This window comes from Ursus arctos, unplaced genomic scaffold, assembly GCF_023065955.2.
Source record: "Ursus arctos isolate Adak ecotype North America unplaced genomic scaffold, UrsArc2.0 scaffold_23, whole genome shotgun sequence".
Taxonomy (NCBI): Eukaryota; Metazoa; Chordata; class Mammalia; order Carnivora; family Ursidae; genus Ursus; species Ursus arctos.
Window position 1 is genome coordinate 39,120,941 of NW_026622908.1, and position 6,379 is coordinate 39,127,319.

The 6,379-nt window shown below is 52.4% G+C and overlaps 1 long non-coding RNA gene across 1 annotated transcript; it reads left to right on the plus strand.

Annotated features, from left to right (window-relative positions):
• Positions 1-5: 5 nt before the first annotated feature.
• On the plus strand, positions 6-5,863 carry LOC130544630 (uncharacterized). The gene is made up of 2 exons (XR_008961044.1): positions 6-930; positions 3,544-5,863. It is a non-coding gene; the product is annotated as an uncharacterized LOC130544630 (long non-coding RNA).
• Positions 5,864-6,379: the final 516 nt, after the last annotated feature.

Consider the following 6,379-nt stretch of genomic DNA (forward strand, 5'->3'; position numbering starts at 1 on the left):
GCCCTCACACCTGGAGGACTTGGCACAGCGGGTCCTTTTGCCCGGACTGCCCTCCCTGACCTTTCTGCCTGAAAAACAAGCCAGCGTCCAGAAGCCAGAAGCCAGCTCACATATCCTCTAAGAGGGTTCCCTCCCTCCCTCTGCAGACTTGTGCCCTCGGGCGCTCTGAACGTTTCTGCAGCACCACGGGGCACGGCAGTGACCCGCTCCGTCCCTGCCTCCTGCACCTGAACGGGAGCTCCAGCCCTGTTCCTCCTGGCAGTGCGTCTCCCTTGCCCGCCTCGGTCCCCGGCAAAGTGCCAGGCTCGCAGACGACTGAGAACTGGGTGCTGGAGTTCACAAGGGGCCCAGGTAGACAGATGGAAGGACTGGTTCTCTCTTCTAGAAGACGTGCGTGTGCTTCCTGGCAATGCGTCTAGAGCATGCTCGGGGTTGTTATCCTGTGACCAGAACACGCCAGAGGGTTGACAGAGACTAAGTGGACGCCTTATTGTGGCTGACACCGACGACACCGACGACGCCTCTGAGGAGGAGGAATGGCGGGTGCCCAGGCCGAAGCAGGGGAGCACACTGCCGATCAGAGAGGCTCAGTGGCCGCCTGGCCAAAGGTAGCACAGCTGCTAGGAGACACCGCTGGGACTGGAGCCCAGGGTCTAACTGCGGGGCAGTTTTCCGAAGCTGGGGCCCTGAGGCGTCCCCTGCAATTCTGAACTCAGTCCGTGACCCTTAGTCCCAGGGCATGAAGGAAGAAGATCCATGAGATTGCGGGGGTCTGGGGGCTGAGCTATCCCTGCTGGGGGAGGACCGTTCCCCTCTGCCCCAGATCCCAGGCAAGGGCGAGGCAGCAGCCACCTGTGACCAGCTTCCAGGCGCCCACGTTGGCAGTTGGCACTTTGAGGGAGTTCCTACGATTTCACCGGCAGCAAACAGGTGATGTTCCAAATCAACAGTCTGATTTGCTTAATACCTGGAGACGGTTTCCTTGGTGGGAGTTTGTGGGGATTTTTGGTTTTTGTTTAAGTAGGCAACACGCCTAGCATGGGGTCCAAGGCATGGCTTGAACTCACAACCCTGAGATCAAGACTCTGAGATCAGGACCTGAGCTGAGATCAAGAGTCAGACGCTCAACCGAGAGAGAGCCACCCAGGTCCCTGGGCGTTTGTGGTCCTTTAGAAGGCATTAGTGGGGAATCCTGTGGCAGGGCTCAGGCAGTGGACTTGGTCTTGAGTTATCTCCTGAGCGTGGTGCTAGTGACTGCCAGGCATAGGAGACAACTGGGAAGCCTGGAGACCCTTGGCCAATCATTGGTAGCCCTGAGCAGGGCATCTGGGTCCAGACCCACTCCTGAGACCTGAGGGTACTTCTAGAACATTCTATCACTAGGGACTAAGGCTGGCTCCTCAGACCTGTAGTGTTCCCCATGGGCCTGGAGGCTTCTGCTTAGCCATTGGTGGGCACACCGGGATTGGGATTTGTGGGTAATGTCTCCGTCAAGGGCTCACAACCCCTCATTCCAATGTAGGATCTGAGCATCATGCTAACTTTCCCAGAAGAGCCTCTGGGTGCCTGGAGCTGAAGCTGACCACTCATCAGGGCACATAAGACGCCCCCTCTTTCCCAACTGGGGCAATCCCACGTCCTCACCAGGGCCCTGAGCCCACCCTTAGCTTTCTCAGTGGAGGACTTGCCCACCTTTCTAACAGAGCTTGTGTGGTCTCGGACAGATGCTTGGAAGAAGTCAGACCCAGGAGAGCCTTTCCAAGGGAAGGGAGCTCACCTGCCCTTTCCTTCCCCACCTCTTCGGTTCTAGGGCACAGATTATATTCTAACGCCCTTTCAAACATCCCTGCCTTTTACAATTCTTTCAAATAATCGGACGGAATTAAGTATCTAATTTTTTTTTCCTGCTTGCCTACCTGTCTAGCTGTTCTTTCCATCTTGTGGGTATGTATGTGGGTGCAGTGGCAGGAATCCAGATTCTCTGCTTTTCTCTGGAATTGGTGATTCTTCCAAGATTTACACCTCCTTCCCCAAACTCACCCCCCTTCTGGATATACTAGGTCCAGATCCTCCTCTGGGGAGCCATTTCCTCCCCTCCTGCCCCTGCTTATGTGCTATGATTAGAATGGACTCTAGCCCCAGGTTCAGGAGTAGACATGTTTTCTGTCACTTGCAATAAATTTTCCAATCAGTTTGCCTTTAACATGTCTAAATGGCCACAGATTCCTTCATGGGTCGCAGAATTTTCAAGCCAGGCATGTGCCCTTGAGACTATCTGATCTAATGCTTTCATTCAGTCACTCAAATAACGAAGCACGGTTCATTACTGGTCAGGACACATTCCAGGCGCCCAATGTTTCTAACCAGGAGTCAGACAGAAGGAAACGAGAGTTGGAATCAAACCAGTGAGGAAACCTGTCGAGGGGCCATCCAAGTTCCTCACCCTTCCTGGCTCTCCCTTGTCTTTCTGAGCGACACCCACCTTTGAGGGCCGTTGCCGCCAGCAGTCGCTCCTGCGTGCCAGGTACAGGTGCCTGACAGGTGGCAGAGCAGGCTGGGGCTGCATGAGGTCTCATTCCCTCCTGTTGTCCCTCCTGCCTGTCCTTTAACATTGTGTCCTGTGTGGGCCCCACCCCTGTCCCTTTGCTTAAGTCTTTCCTCCCCAGAGCTGCCCCCTTCGACATATCAAAGACCTACCCTTCCTCAAATCTCCTGTCCAAACGCTGCCTGTGCCAGGAGTCTTCCAGGATCGGAGCTCATCTCTTTCCTCCTCTAATGGTGGTCCCTTCAGCCTTTACTGAGTGACAGTCGGCACTTGCGTGACACGGGCCCATCATTCCTCCACTGCCACAGAGAGACCGACGGCTCAGTGGACATTCAAACCTTGTTGTCATCTCTGCTCCCAGTACACAGGTCCAGGCCCTGGCCCGTAACAGGGCCACTGAGCAAACTCTGGGTTGACTGAACTGAGCTGTGGAAAGGAGGAATCCTTGCCCCAGAAGGGTCCTTCCTTCCACTTTTCTAAGGGTGAGGAAGGGCCTCTCCTCCAGCTTCTACCCAGGAGCCCTGAACGGAAGCCTCATGAGTCAGAATTGGTCTCTGGAGGGGTACCTGGGGGGCTCAGTCAGTTAAGCGTCTGCCTTCAGCTCAGGTCATGATCCCGAGGTCCTGGGACTGAGCCCCATGTTGGGCTCCCTGCTCAGCGGGAGTCTGCTTCTCCCTCTGCCCTTCCCCCTGCTTGTGCTCTCTCTCTCTCTCTCTTGCTTGCTCTCTCTCAAATAAATAAATGAAATCTTAAAAAGAAAAAAAGAAAAGAATTGGGTGTCTGGAGTTTGCCTGACGCCGGTCACCCTAGTCACCCCGTCAGCCCTGAACTTCTGCGTTCCATGGGAAGGGGTCCTCGGGCGTCATCCGGCTGAGTGGGTTATATTCAGTCCCTTTTCTTAAAGAAGAATCCAACAGTAATAAAAATTGATGCTTAATAATAAAAACTAATGTTTTTTGAGGCTTTACTAAATATATGCCAAACGTGCCACTTGACAGATGAGGAAACTGAGGCATGGGACTCCAGAATAACTTGCCCAAGGACACCCACGGTTTGAATGCAGAGCCTACACTCCTAACCATGCATCACCCGCCTGCCCCCTGCCCGGATCACTCAGCTCTCTGCTCCAGCTCGTCCGTGTCTCCTCACCCCACTCTGTTCACGCAGGACCCCTCATGAGGCAGCCTGCACAGGGGTTTAGTAAACACTTATGGAACAGGTGAACAGAATCAGGGAACTCTGTTTCCCAGGTTATCCCTAGGAGGCATGGAAGGCGCGAGAGGAACAACAAAAATGCGGGAAGCCCGGCTTCCAAGACATTCTGTCACTGCCTGCCACATCGAGGGAACGGGAAGTTTCTGGAAAGGTCCCAGATTTCTGACCGACTCTCCTCGCTGTCCATGGGACTGCAGGCGTGCAGTTGGCTCTGGGCCAGACCTTGTGGGAGTACCCCGGGGAAGACCACTGCGGAGGGCAGCGGCTTCTGCGGTCGTGCCCCAAGTGGATGGATGACCGAGCTGGGAGGTCTGCATCGGTCAGGATGACTTTGATTCCAAGCAACCAAACCCCACGCACACTAGCTTAGCAACGAAGGAGATTTATTGGCTCCTGTAGCTGAGACATCAGGAAGTGAACTTCGGGCATCGTTTCATCAGGGCCCTGGCCCCATTTCTCTGCAAATCTGCTCCCATCCCCGGTGGAGCTTCATCCTCGGGCTCTCTTCCAGCACCATGGGGCTTTGCAGGCCTCCTTGTGGGAGTGGGGGGTAAGAGGGGAATGAGAGACATCGCCCCACCCCCACTCACAAGCCTCGTCCGAAGGAGTCTCATTTGACCCAGAACCGCCTCTCCGAGGGTCTGATCCTGCAGGGCTGCTTAATTAAGCAAAGTAAGAAGGTGGAGTCGAAGAGTGCTTCTGGGTGGTGTTTGGGCCCCAGGGCTCCCTGGAGACAGGAAGAATTTCTGCCAAGTGCCCTCTGGTCTGACTTGCTGGTATCTGATTTGACCAAACAATGCAGTTCTCTCGGTGGCAGGACAGTGAAACCGGGGCACCCGGCCTGTGCCCTTCAGCGTTCAGTGCTGTATGTGGGTCTGCTGAAGACCCACGAGGGGCCCAGCACTCAGATTTGGAAGGCTGCCCTGCACACGATGGCAAACAGGAAAGCATGCTTACGTCCGCTGTCCAACAAAACTGAAAAATGATTTCAAGAGTTGAGTTCCGTTGCCGTTGAGTAGGTGACAGTGTCGCAGTTTGTAAACATTCACTTTTATTGATTTCGCTGTTAAGTTTTTTGGAATTTAGGAGCAAACACATGTTCTCAGGCCTTTGCAAAGCTCATGGGTCGGAGGCCGAGGCCTATAGTGCATCACGGAGGATCGGCCTGGTTGAGGATTTGTACGCGAGTGACCTTGGACAAGCTGCCAAGCTCTCTTGGCCTCTGTGAGGTCAGTCGTCCGTTGACAATGAGGATGCTTCCATTTCTTCCCTGTGTGCTGCCCTGAGAGCTGCCCTCCCCACTGTAGGAGCAGAGGGGAGAAACTGAGCGTTGCTGTAGAGCCAAGTAAACCCAGTTCCTTTCGGATCTGTTCAGCACTTCCCAAAATATACTGAATAGTCTAGTGAATTTCCACGTACCCATTGCTCAGTTCCAACAATTAGCCCCTAGCCCATGACTACCCCTCATTCCATCTCTATGTCCCCCTCCTTCCCGCCCTTTGACCCAGACATTATATTATTTCATTTCTTAATATCCCAGTATGTGTCTCTAAGAGGAAATGGTTCCACTTATGAAACCCAACCACAGAGAACAGTCATACCTTAATATCATCAACTCTCCAGTCAGGCTTCACATTTCCCTACTGTCTTACAAATGCCTTTAAAATAAAAACTAATTTGTGGGGCGCCTGGGTCGCTCAGTCCGTTAAGCATCGGACTCTTGATCTCAGCTCAGGTCTTGATCTCAGGGTTTTTTTGTTTTTTTTTTTAAAGATTTTATTTATTTATTCGACAGCGATAGAGACAGCCAGAGAGAGGGGGAACACAGGCAGGGGGAGTGGGAGAGGAAGAAGCAGGCTCATAGCGGAGGGGCCTGATGTGGGACTCGATCCCATAACGCCGGGATCACGTCCTGAGCCGAAGGCAGATGCTTAACCGCTGTGCCACCCAGGTGCCCCTGATCTCAGGGTTCTGAGTTCAAGTCCCACATAGGGCCCCACATTGGGCTCCACACTGGGATCCACTCGGGGCATGGAGCCTATCAAAAATTTTAAAAAAATAAAATAACCTCATTTGTTTATTTGAATCAGGATCCAAACAAGATCTATGACTGGTGAATGTGTCTCTTCAGACTTTTCATCGCTTTCCCTTCCGTTCCCCTCCCCCCACCCCAACTCTTCCACAGTCTGGGTCTCACTGACAGTATCTTTGTGGGGTTATTTCACATGTTCCTTTGTCCCCTAAATTTCCTGTAAACTGGAAATCCAGAGGCTTAATCAGATTTTTTTGGACGTATCTTTTGGCAAAATTACTGTACAGGTGGTATTGTGTTCTATCAGGAGGCACATAATAGCTGTATTCCAGCTTATTAGCAGCTGCTGATGTATTCATTTATTAGCATACGCACAATGGTGATATTCAAATCTATCATTCCTTCTTTGGCTATTATGTGGACTGTTTCTACAGAGAGCAACTCCCCCTTATCAACTATTTGGCTACCCCGAGGTATAGTTAGTTCTTAAGGAGGAGACAGAATAAATGCTTGGTTCTCTTCCTCCCCATTTATTTACCAGTTTTGCAAATAATAAGTTAGCTTTTTAGTATCCACCAAAGGTGATC